The 14,831-nt window shown below is 38.6% G+C and overlaps 1 long non-coding RNA gene across 1 annotated transcript; it reads left to right on the top strand.

Annotated features, from left to right (window-relative positions):
* Positions 1–437: 437 nt before the first annotated feature.
* LOC126458223 (uncharacterized) lies at positions 438–14,629 on the top strand. Its single transcript, XR_007585596.1, has 3 exons — positions 438–452; positions 2,489–2,670; positions 14,351–14,629. It is a non-coding gene; the product is annotated as an uncharacterized LOC126458223 (long non-coding RNA).
* Positions 14,630–14,831: the final 202 nt, after the last annotated feature.

Here is a 14,831-nt window from a genome sequence, read left to right as displayed (position 1 = left end):
AGATGAAAAATAAGCATAGTCGCACCTTACATTCCTGACGCTCAAGCTGAAGCTCAATAAGCTTTCAACCCTACGTACTCGTACCTGCCACGGCCATAAAAAGCGAAAGTTTGATTGCGAACAGCAGTTACTGTGTATTTTGCAACAAAGAATACTGATTAGTAAATTGGCAAAAACAAAACGTTTGCTCTGACGTTAATATCTATTACTCAAAAGCTAAACAATTAGCAAAAAGCGGCAGAATAAGGCGTAGCTGGCGCCCGCTCCTGTCGTGTTTTCGTTCACGTGGAAGGAGGCAGCGCACGGCTATTTTTTCTCGCGACGGGACGCTACAGTCAACAGCAGATGCCTAGCTGCAGCCATGTGCGAGCGTCTGACCTTGGAAAGTGCTACGGCGCACACAAGCGTCGGGGATATCGACGAAAGCGCTGACATCACTGCAACGTGTACATGTACGTGTTCATTAGCTGAAACGTCACGTCGCAAACGAGCAGTAAAATTCATTCATGTGTTTCTTGCCTCTGCAGGGTGTGTCACAAAGACTGAGAAAGTTCTCTGGTCGGTCTCCATATCATGTGCAACAAAATTTTTTTGCCACATATTGTTGACTTTTACCTCGGTCAATGTTTTATATATGGTACCTGAAAAATTTCAGACTGCCTCGTGGTTCAGAAACCATGTTGAGCTGAGCTGTGGATTTCGCTTCAACTGGCTGTATGATTCTACAAATACAAATGCTTTATTCGCATTTCAGCATCTTTGTATGCAATATATGTTGTGGGGAAAAGAAGATGTTTAGACACACGTCACTACACACAAGAAAACAATACAAGATAGATATACTGCATTATTAGGTAAATGAAAATGACAATAAATAATTACGTACTCGATGAACGCACTTCACTTTTAGGTGAATGAGAAAGACAATAAAGACATTTAGATACAGGTAAATGACAGTAAGTACAGTACAGTAATAAAATAGTCACACATCACGACCTGCGGTTATATAATCAAATGTGTTGTTTGTTTATAGTTCACTCGCATAAGGAAAGGCCATTAGTCTTTCAGCAGCGAAAAATCATTTTCAAGCAAATTTATTTACGGCCACTGTCTAAGGACTTTCACATGATTGATTGAAGTAGACAAGGCCGAGATATTTGTAGGGTAACAAATGGCATGTTAATTGCATGCCACGTTTTATGGTATGATCGCAGTTATATTTCGTTGCTTGAAATAGTAGAGCATCCTTCAATGCTCCTGATAGCTTCTTTTTGCCATTTAAAAATAATTTTGCGGCTAAAGAATTACCTCATGGTAATATTCCTTTACTAAGTTAGGAGTCAAAGAACACGAAAGTTCACGACTAATTCCTCCCCCTGGGAGCGCCTGTGAGTAAGGGTGTACGGTACATAGAGACAGCTTGGAATTTATGGAAAATAACGTTCTAAATCAGCTGCAATAAGATAATACTTTTTAAAATGTTTTACACACAGGCCTGTTTCGGCTTACTGCCATTATCAAGTGATGTCTAGTTGGAAGTGACGACCATGATGCATCTATAGCAAAGTCTTTCTATCAAGTCTCGGTAAGTATAATAATTCTTGTGGTTACGAAACGTAAAATACGTTTTCGTCAGATATTTTCAATACAGTTTTGACAGGTCTTTACTGAACCGTCAAAATATCTGACAAAAACGTACTTTTACATTTCGTAACTACAAGAAGTATTATACTTACCGAGACATGACAGAAAGACTTTACTATAGATGCAATATGGTCATCACTTCTAACTAGACATCGCTTGATAATGGCAATATGCCGCAACAAGCCTGTCGTGTACAATATTTAAAAAAACATATTACCTTACTGCAGCTGGTTTGGAGCATTCATTTCCATACCGTCTTATACCGACGTATACTATGCTGCGGGACAACAGAACGTAAAAAAAAAGGTCTGGAATTTCGTGAATGCATCAAGCCACATGACATACACAATATAGTTAACTGTCCAACAGTTTCACTTGTAGCAGACTGCCTGTTATAGCAGCACATTTAACGCAGAATTAGTGAAATATGACTAAAATTTTCAAAAGCAATGACGTCCAATTGAGAATTCCTGTATATCTGCTCTTATGAATACCTTCGAAGACTTTTTTTAAAAAGTAGGTTGTTATTTGGTGCTTAAAATACAGACTGATGTTGCACGAGGGGGGAAAACTGGTTTCTGTCATGCTAAGACGTTCCGGTATTTAATGTGGCCGACTTTCTCGGTTATCCTGGAATCCCCGCGCAGTGTGACCAACTTTCATCGTGCGGTTTATTAAGATCATCACTAGAATACAATTACATTTCTTGGTTCAGTTATCACACGATTATCACTGCTGGCTTTATTTTCATCTCGTTGTTTCATACGCATTATCTCTCCATACATGTCATGTCTGTTTATGATCAGTGTACGGCAAGGTAAAGTGATAAGTTGTCGACTTGTAGGGGAACGCCACGGTGGCGTCGTTCCACATATAAAGCGAACATCGGCTGTGTAGAGAGAGAGATACTTTGGACTACGACGAACTTTAGAGAAGAGAGTGTGCAGAAGATCAGGAAAATGGACAAAGCTGCTCGGGATAATCGCGCCAACCAGTTAAATCCAAATCATTACAAGACCGGCCCAGGTAAGCATGAGTTATCCACATCGTCTTCTGCTTGTAGATTTCATTATTTATCGAGTGACATAACACAGATGCAGGTTTATGAGTGAATGAATTTAATATTTTTGGTAACATCTCAACGGGTGTAACGGGCGATTTAAATGCTACCAGGTGTGCTCAGAAACAGTAACACAGCATACAGTAATTAATTTGTAGCATTAAACTCTATCCGGCAAATTTTTATTACTAAGATTGCTAACACCTTCAAAATCAGGCGGTATATATGAAGGCACGATACGACAAAAAAGAATAGAATGTGTTATCGAACAGGTATTGCAGTAATTGAATATCACAAAGATATATATCACCACATTAATTCATATGCTCGTCGCACCACCTTTTATACACGTATCGGTAATCCTTGATATCACAATTGCTGTGGGTTATAATGTACCGTTCTAGACGTGTACCAATGGTTAATGGGCCAAGTATGTTGAGTACAGTACATTGCAACACATCTGGGAGCATGGGCGTAACCAGCGAGGGGCGCGGGGGGGGGGGGGGGGCACAGCTTTTTCACTAGTTTACTGTTTTATTTAATAAGAAATGCTGCATGTTTTCTCGGATTGTACAAGTGCATTCTTGTATTTAAAATGTTTATTAAAAGCAGTTTTTCGCTGGTTTACTGTTTTATTTAATAAGAAGTGCTGTATGTTGTCTCGAGTCCTTGTTTCCTGAGACTAGTATGACCTGCCCCCCCCCCCCCTCCCTCCCCCCCCCCCCCCCCCCCCAGTTCAGATCCTGGGTACGCCCTTGTCTGGGAGCCTGTAGATTGGACATATTAGGCCCTACTATTATTTGCGTGAGCAAACCTGATGAGGAAGACAAAATAATTTTCTGTTGTGAAATATGAAGCTGATAGCAGTAGCAGCAGTGATGATAATAATAAAGTGTAGAAATCAGATCCAGTTTGGCCTGTTTACTTGGGAAATAATAGTAGAAAAGTATAAAATTTTACAGTCATGAGTTAATACAGGCTTCATGGTGAGTAAACTGCTGTTTGTTCACCATTTATTTGAAATTTTCTAGGTGAGTGAGAGAGTATGAATAAATGAGAAATTTTGTATCAGAATCAGAGCGCTAATTGATATTTCATACCAATTGGCCAGAGATATGTACACAATAGGATACACAGCTGGTAGTCATATATTTACATGTAATCAGTATGCATTTCCTCTATGTACTAAAGATTATGTGTGCTGAAGTGTGAAATATAATGATTAATATTCATTCCATTCCAAAAATTATTAATCATAGCACTGACCAACTATAACTTTTGATTGAGGGTGCCAAGTCTATATCATCACACATTTTAGTTTTACATACATTTTATGTTTTTGTATAGTGTTTAGTGGACTGTGTGGACTGTACTCTGGTACAAAAGCCTTCTACAAGCTCCCAGAATGTATAAGACAATTCGAAATAAAATTGAAAACATTTTGTGCTAGCTACTCTTCCAAATTATGTGATTTTCCTGATTCAGGGATTCAAGAGTTCTATTACAATATATATATCTATATCCATACTCTCAGCAGATTGATATCTGTTATAACATGTGGTTTATTAAACTTTGATGAACAGTATTTTTCACTTGTTCTAGTTTAGTAAAATATTATTGCACATGTGAGTGATTGCGCTTTGGTTGAGTTTTTATCGTGATATTTTACGAGGATACGCTGAACCACTTCATGGTAAATGCACACCTGTCTTGAAATCATTCACAATGTGATGTGTTTTCCATAGTTACCATCGTTCTTGTTTGCTGTTGTGTCACCGCATTTCCGATAACAGAATTGGAAGGCCTAGTTCAATAATATTGTAGTTGATTAATAAATGCTAAACAGGCAGCTCTTTATTTTTTATTTTCGATTTTTGTTTGATGCTGCGGATTACGTGTTGTACAAGTTGTGTGTTAGTAGTGTAGCACAAGTTGGGTGAAGGAATACAATATTACATGTACATTTCAGAAATTATACATATACTTACTGTTTCACCTATATCCTGAGAACAACCATTAGTTGAATATAATATAACCTGAAGTTTACTGGCATCAGTTATAACTGAGTACTTATAGATGCAGACTAAATGGAAGTGCACAGTTTTATCCTAATGACATAAATAAATTAATAAATTTATGTTTTTGTCATAATTCAAATTGGCAAGATTTTTACCTTCAGGACATAAGTGAAAGTATCACATTTTTTGTGAAGAGTGTTTGCCCTAGTTCATTCACAAGGGGATGCCCTATGGCACAAGAATTAATTTATTTTATAGAAAGTGTGATCTATGAGAAATGTTTTTATTTTCCATTTGAATACTTGTATATAATTAATTTTATTTTGATCTGAATACATGTGTATAATTAATTTACTTTTTTATATTGATGGGAAGCATATTTTACACTTTTATACGTGATGCAGTATCTCCCTTATGTACTTCCATGATAGTTGCAGAGCCTTGGTGAAAATTTTTCACCTCTCTCCAATGTCATGGTTATGTATGTCACAAGTTGTCTGATGTTTTTGGCTACAAACATCATCGGTGAATAATTAATAATAATTCTCCTGAGTTACTTGAGGAGACCCCTACAGGGTGTTCTGTCAGAGACACCACATATTAATCTCACTGCAGGTTTGAAAGCTTTTCCAACACCTGCAATATTTCCCCAGAAGATTATACCGTAAGATATTACAGAATGTAAATATGCAAAATATGACAATAGCATTATTTCTGTGTCAGCTAAGTAAGAAATGGCTCTGAATGCAAAGCACACTGAGCTTTCATTTTTCTGTTAGTAGTTTTGGGGGTAGTGAAATACATTTCTAACACTAAAAAGCTTTCTTTGCTTGCGTATGTATATATTGACTTATATCTACAGTCCTGAAGATTCTCACAAATGAAATATGCAGAAAATGAGGAAAGAATGGGTTCATTCATTTGTTCATCATTTTCTGTAGATTTCATCAAGGAGGACGATTGTTGATGTGGAACAAGTCAAGGTGTACATTATCGTGAGACGAGGACATCACAGGAGCTTAATCTGTATTCTGTATAAATAATGAACTATCACATTACTGCTTAATGCTGGTCACATGGATGCCACCTAAATTTGAGTAAATCTGTAAGGAAGCTGCATTCCTCTCCTGGGAATGCAGAATCTGTAGTAGAAATAAGTTGATAGAGGAGCAGGATTGTAAGATCTGTGCCATTCAGGTGCAGTTACAATGTGCAAAGGAGGAACTAGATAGGTTGAGAAGGGTGAAGGGTTGTGGGGAATGGGAACAGGCATTGGCAAGAAGGCAGCTAGGAGGGGGAGATATTCAGACAGTTATACTTTGCGTTTATACAATAGATTTGACCAACTGTCAGAGTTGAGTGGAGAGGAGTCTCTTGTAACAGTAGATGTAGGGAACATGCAGTAGTCCTCAGCAGTTAGGAGGCCTAGGTTAGTTGCAAAGTCTTAACAGAAAGAAGAAGGTTCTGCTGCTAGGTAGTTCGCACAGTAGAGATGTGGGCCAGCAGTTGCAGGAATTGTTGGGGAGTGAGTACCAGGTCACCAGCATTGTGAAGCGTAGTGCAGGGTTGGCTCAGCTGACTGACAGCGTAGGGGAGTTATGTAGGAACTTAAGAAGAAGGATCAGGTAGTGATAGTGGGTGGAGCAGGGAACAGTCTTGATAGGGATGGGGAATATGATGTAGGTGGTGACCTGGTAAAGATAGCTACTCAAACTGGTGGCACTAATGTGCAATTAATGCAACTGTTTCAGTGTCATGATCGGCCTCATCTCAATGTGGCTGTTAGGCACGTTAACATGGGGCTATGGGACTGGAGAGGGCGCTGACGGCAGAGGGGATGGGTCACATTTCGGTGGTACCAGTTGGGTCTATCAGTAGATCAGGTTTCACTAGGAATGGCCACCATCTCAATAGGTATGGGAAGGGGAGGCTGGCAAAGCCTATAGGTGACAGTGTAGTGGGTGGTGGTGGAATCATTCATGGAAAAATTCCTGTAGTAGTTGGTGTTAGAGGTGCACCTTTTTTAGACTGAAGTCAGCTGATAGGTATACTTGCTTAAAGGAAGTCCCTCTAACTAAGGGCTCACCTTTAGAGGATGTCATGTTTCCAAGTAGAGAAGGAATTAAATACCTTCAACATTTCACAGCCCTGTCAGCTACTGTATAAATATTAATTTTTTTTAAATGATGAACAGTTGCACCGTTTGCCTAGAATTTACCTAGGTTTCAGTTGGGATAACCCAACCTTCTTCAGAATAACAATAACTACTGTTTGCCCATAGTGGGCATCGTCAAGCTGAAACTACAAATCCATAAATTATCGTCAAACTGTAAAAATTACCTGGCACTGCCTTGGACCCACTTCACGACCGCAATGTTCCAGTAAGGCACTCGTAGCTGCCGAGATAGAGAAGATCCAACGGAGAGCAGCGCGCTTCATTACAGGATCATTTAGTAATCGCGAAGCGTTACGGAGATGATAGATAAACTTCAGTGGAAGACTTTGCAGGAGAGACGCTCAGTAGCTCGGTACGGGCCTTTGTTGAAGCTTCAAGAACATACCTTCACCGAGGAGTCAAGCAGTGTATTGCTCCCTCCTACGTATATCTCGCGAAGAGACCATGAGGATAAAATGAGAGAGATTAGAGCCCACACAGAGGCATACCGACAATCTTTCTTTCCATGAATAATACGAGACTGGAATAGAAGGGATAACTGATAGAAGTACTCAAAGTACCCTCCGCCACACACCGTCAGGTGGCTTGCGGAGTATGGATGTAGATGGAGATGTAGAAGGATGTAGGTTGCAGTAGGTACTGGGAGATGAAGAAGTTTGCAGATGATAGAGTAGCATGGAGAGCTGCATCAAACCAGTCTCCAGACTGAAGATCACAACAACAACAACACACAATTCAACAAAATCTGACGTTTTAATTTCTTAGAATGGGCATATGATTACTGAAACTGAACAGTTCAAATTTCTAGGTGTTCATATAGATAGTAAACTGTCGTGGAAAGCCCACATTCAGGATCTTGTTCAAAGATTTAATGCTACTATCTCTACTATTCGAACTGTATCTGAAGTGAGTGATTGTTCGACACAAAAATTAGTCTACTTTGCTTATTTCGTTTGCTTATGTCATATGGTATTATATTTCGGGTTAACTCTTCCCATTCTAAAAGGATATTATTGGCTCAGAAACGGGTGGTTCGGGCAATAATTGGTGTAAGTTGGTATATATATATTCCTTACTGTCATTTCTTGTTAAGAATATTATCTTATTCCAAGAATAAGCAGCTTTCACTCAGTTAATACTCGGCAGAAATCAAACCTGCATTTGGATTCGACTTACTTAACTCCTGTGCAGAAAGGTGTGTGGTATATTGCTGCATCCATTTTCAATATGCTATCACTCAAATTAAAAAATCATAGCAGTAATCCACGCAATCGAACCTGAAGAGTTTCCTCATGGGTCAGTCCTTCTATTCTGTCGTGGAGTTCCATGAAAAACTAAGCTGATTCTTGTTGTATTGTTGATTGTGTTCACTTAAACTTATGGATTGACTTTTTTCAGGTTCATAAACATTTTATTTTTATCTGTTAAAATTTATGTTGTAATTTGATGTACTGACATGTTCCATGACCTTGGAGATTTGCTCCTCAATTTGGTCCTATGGAACTTGACATGGAAATAAAAAAAAATAATAATAAAAAATAGAAAACAGCTGCTGTCTCATCAGTGTCACTATGTGGCTGCTGTTTATCTGCTATTAACAGCTTAATATTTACTGGACTGCAATTGCATTTTTCAAAGAAGATCTCTTTTTACATCTATACATAAAGAGTTTTATATTACAATAATGGACAATTTTGAGATGTAGAAGTCAGTAAGTTGTTATATTTTGCATTTACTCACTGATGTCTTGTGGGGTAACATTCTCTGGTTACTCTTCACTTAGGCAAAAAGTATTCATTGCACAAAAGAAGGTAATTAGAATTATGTACAGAGTTTGCATATGTACATTTGTAGCTAACTCTTTGAACAGCTGGGAATGTTAACCAATGCCTTACAGCATGTTTCATGTATTAAATTTGTTATCAACAGTCCATCGAAGTTTGAGAGTAACAAAGATATTCACAAGAATGTCACTACCGGGAAAAATGATCTGTATTACCCTTTAATGAATCCAACTCTGGCACAGCTATAAGGCTCCCTGACAGAAACTGTGTGCCCAACCGAGACTCAAACTCGGGACCTTTGCCTTTTGCGGGCAAGTGCTCTACCATCTGAGCTACCGAAGCACGACTCACGCCCGGTACTCACAGCTTTACTTCTGCCAGTTAGATAACAGAAATATTTTCAAATGTCGATTAAAGAACTTTCTCCATAAGAAGCCGTTCTATACCATAGAGGGATTCTTGAGTGGAGGTAATTACTAATAAAAGTTCAAATAAAACAATTATCTGTGTTAGTCACTCTTTTTATTTCAACCCACTGCGTGTTTTGAGAGCTCACTATCTCGTCTTTAGGTGGAACAAAGATATTGTGTTAGGTATTTGCTTGCTGGAGGCAGCCAGTTGTTCATTGTGCTTCCATTTTGAACCTGTTCCAGTGCACTTAACCCTGTGATTCCTCATAAATACTTAACTTAATTTTTTTAACAGATCACGAATGAATAACACATGAGAAAAGTTAAGTTAAAAATTCGTATTTATGATGAACTGCAGGTTTCTGTGCACTGGAACAGTTTCAAAATGAAATCACAAATAACTGGCTGCATCCAGCTAAGAATTGTGAACACAGTATCATTGTTCCACCTGAAGATGTGAGGGTAAACTCTCTGAATGCACCATGGAATGGAATAAAGAGAGTGACTGATGCAGGTAATTGTTTCACTTGAACTTTTATTGTCGTAAACAGTTGCAGTTCCTTACAACAGTCAACATGGACAATATAAAGTTAGATGTAATTAGTCATAAGAACTGTAAATGCCCAGCTTGCAGCAATATAAATATATTTTTTATTTAGTTGTATATAAGTGTTTTAAGTTTGTGCTGTAGACACATTCCACATCATAATGTTTATTGTGAATTTTGTCTATGGAACAGGTAACTTAATTAAAAATTAACTTCTAGAATATTATTACGTGTCATACAACTTCATAGCAAACACTGCTGCTTGCTAGGTAGCTACCAGAAATTTCCCCTCACTGAATCTAGATATTTGTAGAATTTATAGAAAGAAGGGCTAATGAAATGTGCTTTTATTTTTCTTTTGAGTTGGTATTAATTCTCAATTTCTTGCTTTATATTAAATTGGAGCTTGTTCAATGTCTTGCCACCAGAGTATGTAGCTCTACATGTACATCACATGTCAGTTGAAACTGGTTTTCATTATCAGCATCAAAAACCATTAAGAAGTAAATGTATTGGGAAGTGAGGTTAAGAATTACAAGAACCATAGACATATTTTACGCAGTATTCTTAATGCTTGCTTTCGATGGAAAAAAACTTTATTTAATTTAGGTGTGCTGCCCCAGAGGATAGTTTCATAAGACAACAAGGAGTGAAAAATGTGCAGAACAAGCCAACATCCTTGTCCTTAGATAAAAAAAATGAAAGAAGCCTCTTAGGCCACAAGACAATGAGCTAAGTCCCCTAATTAGTTTCTACATCTACATCTACATCCATACTCCGCAAGCCACCTGACGGTGTGGGGCGGAGGGTACCCTGAGTACCTCAATCGGTTCTCCCTTCTATTCCAGTCTCGTATTGTTTGTGGAAAGAAGGATTGTTGGTATGCTTCTGTGTGGGCTCTAATCTCTCTGATTTTATCCTCATGGTCTCTTCGCGAGATATACGTAGGAGGGAGCAATATACTGCTTGACTCTTCTGTGAAGGTATGTTCTCGAAACTTTAACAAAAGCCCGTGCTGAGCTACTGAGTGTCTCACCTGCAGAGTCTTCCACTGGAGTTTATCTATCATCTCCGTAACGCTTTTGTGATTACTAAATGATCCTGTATCTATTCTATCAACCCTGTCTGGTACGGATCCCACACTGCCGAGCAGTATTCAAGCAGTGGGCGAACAAGCGTACTGTAACCTACTTCCTTTGTTTTCGGAGTACATTTCCTTAGGATTCTTCCAATGAATCTCAGTCTGGCATCTGCTTTACCGACGATCAACTTTATATGATCATTCCATTTTAAATCACTCCTAATGCCTACTCACAGATAATTTATGGAATTAACTGCTTCCAGTTGCTGACCTGCTATTTTGTAGCTAAATGATAAGGGATCTGTCTTTCTATGTATTCGCAGCACATTACACTTGTCTACATTGAGATTGAATTGCCAATCCCTGCACCATGCGTCAATTCGCTGCAGATCCTCCTGCATTTCAGTACAATTTTCCATTGTTACAACCTCTCGATACACCACAGCATCATCTGCAAAAAGCCTCAGTGAACTTCCGATGTCATCCACAAGGTCATTTATGTATATTGTGAATAGCAACGGTCCTATGACACTCCCCTGCGGCACACCTGAAATCACTCTTACTTCGGATGACTTCTCTCCATTGAGAATGACATGCTGCGTTCTGTTATCTAGGAACTCTTCAATCCAATCACACAATTGGTCTGATAGTCCTTATGCTCTTACTTTGTTCATTAAACGTTTGTGGGGAACTGTATCAAACGCCTTGCGGAAGTCAAGAAACACGGCATCTACCTGTGAACCTGTGTCTATGGCCCTCTGAGTCTCGTGGACGAATAGCGCGAGCTGGGTTTCACACGACCGTCTTTTTCGAAACCCATGCTGATTCCTACAGAGTAGATTTCTAGTCTCCAGAAAAGTCATTATATTCGAACATAACACATGTTCCAAAATTCTACAACTGATCGACGTTAGAGATATAGGTCTATAGTTCTGCACATCTGTTCGACGTCCCTTCTTGAAAACGGGGATGACCTGTGCCCTTTTCCAATCCTTTGGAACGCTACGCTCTTCTAGAGACGTACGGTACACCGCTGCAAGAAGGGGGGCAAGTTCCTTCGCGTACTCTGTGTAAAATCGAACTGGTATCCCATCAGGTCCAGCGGCCTTTCCTCTTTTGAGCGATTTTAATTGTATCTCTATCCCTCTGTCGTCTATTTCGATATCTACCATTTTGTCATCTGTACGACAATCTAGAGAAGGAACTACAGTGCAGTCTTCCTCTGTGAAACAGCTTTGGAAAAAGATATTTAGTATTTCGGCCTTTAGTCTGTCATCCTCTGTTTCAGTACCATTTTGGTCACAGAGTGTCTGGACATTTTGTTTTGTTCCACGTACCGCTTTGACATAAGACCAAAATTTCTTAGGATTTTCTGCCAAGTCAGTACATAGAACTGTACTTTCGAATTCATTGAACGCCTCTCGCATAGCCCTCCTCACACTACATTTCGCTTCGCGTAGTTTTTGTTTGTCTCCAAGGCTTTGGCTATGTTTATGTTTGCTGTGAAGTTCCCTTTGCTTCCACAGCAGTTTTCTAACTCGGTTGTTGTACCACGGTGGCTCTTTTCCATCTCTTACGATCTTGCTTGGCACATACTCATCTAATGCATAATGTACGATGGTTTTGAACTTTGTTCACTGATCCTCAACACTATCTGTACTTGAGACAAAACTTTTGTGTTGAGCCGTCAGGTACTCTGTAATCTGTTTTTTGTCACTTTTGCTAAAGAGAAAAATCTTCCTACCTTTTTTAATATTTCTATTTACGGCTGAAATCATTGATGCCGTAACCGCTTTATGATCGCTGATTCCCTGTTCTGCGTTAACTGTTTCAAATAGTTCAGGTCTGTTTATCACCAGAAGGTCTAATATGTTATCGCCACGAGTCGGTTCTCTGTTTAACTGCTCAAGGTAGTTTTCAGATAAAGCACTTAAAATAATTTCACTGGATTCTTTGTCCCTGCCACCCGTTATGAACGTTTGAGTCTCCCAGTCTATATCTGGCAAATTAAAATCTCCACCCAGAACTATAACATGGTGGGGAAATCTACTCGAAATATTTTCTAAATTATCCTTCAGGTGCTCAGCCACAACAGCTGCTGAGGCAGGGGGCCTATAGAGACATCCAATTACCATGTCTGAGCCTGCTTTAACCGTGACCTTCACCCAAATTATTTCACATTTTGGATCTCCGTCAATTTCCTTCGATACTATTGCACTTCTTATCGCTATAAACACGCCTCCCCCTTCACTGTCCAGCCTGTCTCTGTGGTATACATTCCAATCTGAGTTTAGGATTTCATCACTGTTTACGTCTGGTTTCAGCCAACTTTCTGTCCCTAGTACTATATGGGCGTTGTGACCGTTTATTAATGAGAGCAGTTCTGGGACCTTTCTATAGGCGCTCCTGCAGTTTACTATTAGCACATTAATATTGTTATTCCCTGTTGCATTTTGTCATGTGTTTACTCCTTTAAGTTGTCATCAGGCTGGACCACAAGGAATTTTACACATAGTGGTTCATTCATTGTATGGCTATTAATGTGTCTCCTGCTAGAAAGTGATTCTGAGATTAAGACTTAAACTATTGACTGTTAACCACTTGTAAACCTGTTCAGCTATGATCTGAACTTTGTCTGCAAGGGTTGAGTTTGAGCACTTCAGTAACTGGAAAATCATTTACATTGGCTAGAAATGAGTGAGTGCAGTACAGATCTTAGTGACACTCCATATGTTATGTTCCACCATTGTGAGGTTATTTTCATGTCTGAGATACAATGTGTAAGTGAGACCATCTGCATTCTGTTATGGAGCTAAAATTCCGTCCATGCAAGGGGAATGCTATTAGTGCCTTAACACTTCAGTTTGCTAAGTAGAATTTTGTGATTGGACAATCAAATGCTTTGGCAAGGTAACAGAATATATCAGCAAGATAATTTTTGTTGTTCACATCTGCTAGTGCGTTATTTGTGAGATCTTGTATTGGTTTCTGTGGGCGGAATCCTCTACGAAAGCCAAACTGAGGGGCGATTAACAAGCTTTGTTCAGTTGAATGGATCAGTATTCTATTATAGGTCACTTTCTCAAATATTTCTGTAAAAACTGGAAGGAATAGTGTAGATCTGTAATTAGAAGTTATTTGCTTACCTGCAATTTTGTAGGTGGGTGTTAGTGACAGCCTGTTCGTGTCTGTCAGGGGAAATAATGACCCAGGTCATTGACTGATTACAAAGACAGTTCAAGATCAATCCTATTATGTCTGAACAGGGTCTCAACATTCTACCAGAAACACAATCATAATCGTAATCAGCATAATACATTTTAGTGACATAACATATTCTTTAATCTCCTTAGAAGTTGTAATTTTCAAAATGTTTGTTGGTAATGCATGCAGTGTCTGTACAAGTATTATTTGGCTCAAATTCAGCTCTCTAAAATGTGTTCCTGTAAATTAACTGCCTGTAATTAAAGAAAGTATGAATTAATTATTTTCTGAAGGCTTTCTTCACTCCTATAAATTTTCGCCCAGCAACTGTACTTGTTTTAATTGGTGATGTTATTATTATGTATTAGCTGGCATGTAAGTTGTTGATTTAGCATATACTATTTTCTTTTTTATTTTGTTTTCCAGGTCGCCCTTCTGGTTACTTTGGTTATGGGTCTCAGAGTGATCGTGACAATCATGCTAATCAGTTAAATCCAAACAATTGGCGCTACCAGGGAAATAGACCAGCTGACAGTGGCAGTTCAGGCTGGTGTGCTATACTGTGATGATTATCCACTGTGTTGCCAAATAGTGCAACAAAATGAATATCAATTATTCAACAAATTGTCATGTGTAAGCAAATTTGGCTGAACTATATTAAATTCTAATTTCCTTTTGACAAATAAAACTTATTGAGCATTGTAATTACCGTCTTTTATTTAATATTTGTTTTACAACTTCAAAACTCCTTTTAATAGTGTTCCTGATGCATTCCCTCTTTTATATTAAAGGCTTTTTTAGTGAGATTACTGTACTACAAAACGTATGTTTTAAGTAATTTTTTTTAAGTTTGTGAAACATGGATAAAATAAAACTAAGGAGAATGTGTATCTTTATAATATACATT

Source organism: Schistocerca serialis, chromosome 2 (assembly GCF_023864345.2).
Source record: "Schistocerca serialis cubense isolate TAMUIC-IGC-003099 chromosome 2, iqSchSeri2.2, whole genome shotgun sequence".
Lineage (NCBI taxonomy): Eukaryota > Metazoa > Arthropoda > Insecta > Orthoptera > Acrididae > Schistocerca > Schistocerca serialis.
This window is presented reverse-complemented; position numbering and strand designations above follow the sequence as displayed.